The sequence below is a fragment of the Carlito syrichta genome, unplaced genomic scaffold (genome assembly GCF_000164805.1).
Source record: "Carlito syrichta isolate Samal-C Ts95f unplaced genomic scaffold, Tarsius_syrichta-2.0.1 Scaffold120465, whole genome shotgun sequence".
NCBI lineage: Eukaryota > Metazoa > Chordata > Mammalia > Primates > Tarsiidae > Carlito > Carlito syrichta.
In genome coordinates this window covers 238505-239895 of record NW_007064561.1, presented here as the reverse complement: position 1 = coordinate 239895, position 1391 = coordinate 238505, and the positions used below count along the sequence as shown (strand labels likewise).

Genomic DNA, 1391 nt, shown 5'->3' with positions numbered 1-1391 from the left:
CCAGCCTGGGCAACTTGGTGAGACCTCGTCTCTACAATAAATAAATAAATAAATTAGCCGAGCATAGTGGCATGTGCCTGTAGTTCCAGCCACTTGAAAGGCTCAGGTAGAAGGATCCCCTGAACCCAGCAGGTCAAGGCTGCGGTGGCTGTGAGTATGCCAGTGCACTCCAGCCTGGGTGACAGAGTGAAACTCTGACTCAAATAAAACCCCCAAAACTCCCAGGCTATTCAGTAGTGGGATTGGGCCTGTATATAGCCACTGCACTCCAGTCAGGCAACATGGTCAAACTCTGTCTCTTCAAAATAAATAATAAGGCTGTGCAAAGTGGCTCACGCCTATCATCCCAGCACTTTGGGTGGCCGAGGTGAGAGGATTGCCTGAGCCCATGGGCTCAAGACCAACCTGGGCACCTTGGCGAAATCTCATGTCTACAATAAGTCAAAAAATTAGCTGGCTGTGGTGGCGCATGCCTGTGGTTCCAGGTACTTGGAAGGCTGAGGCAGAAGGATCGCCTGAGACCCGCAGGTTGAGGCTGCCATGGCCATGAGCATGCCACTGTTCTCCAGCCTGGGCGACAGAGTGAGACTAACTCAAAATAAATAAATAAATAATCATAAAGATGTAGTATGTTCGGAGATAAAGAAAGCAAGAGGAAACCAGATAAGGTAGGATAGAGAATTACAGGTGTGTGTTCAGAGGAAGTCTTCCTGAACCAAGACATTTAAGCAAAGATTTGAAGGAGTGATCTTAGAAGCTGTGTTCTGAGCAGAGGGAACAGCTAGAGCAAAGGGTCTGAGGCAGGAACTTGCCAGACTTGCCCAAGGACCATCAAGGTGGCTATTGTGGCCAGAGCAGAGTAAACAAGGAGAAGATTGGGAAGAGGTGACAGCAGGGACACGGACACGGGACCAGATGGGGCAGGACCTCGTGGGGAAGGGCGGAAGGACTTGGAATTTCTCCCCAAGTGAGATGGGAGCCATGAGGATTCTGGGCAGAGGAGGGGCATGACTTGACTCAAGTTTTGTTTGTTTTTTGTTTTGGTTTGTTTTGGTTTTGAGTGGGAGTCTCACTCTGTGGCCCAGGCTGGAGTGCTGCAGCACGCTCACGGCCACCGCAGCCTCCGCCTGCTGGATTCAAGGGATCCTTCTGCCTCAGCCTTCCAAGTAGCTGGAACTACAGACAGACACCACCACGCCCGGCTAATTTCTTTTATTTATTGTGGAGACGAGGTCTCGCCCAGTTGCCCAGGCTGGTCTCGAACCCCCGGGCTCAGGCCATCCTCCCGCCTCGGCCTCTGAAGGTGCTGGGCTGACAGGCGTGAGCCACCGCGCCCGGCCGTTGGCTCCAGCTTGAACAGACTCCCCGTGCCACGACCGCGCGCACGCCAC

At 52.8% G+C, this 1391-nt stretch overlaps 1 protein-coding gene across 1 annotated transcript in view; it reads left to right on the top strand.

The window, feature by feature from the left end:
- The window catches only part of MAST1 (microtubule associated serine/threonine kinase 1), a 36844-nt gene that overhangs the window by 11065 nt on the left and 24388 nt on the right, over positions 1–1391 (top strand). The gene's annotated exons all lie outside the window — the stretch shown is intronic.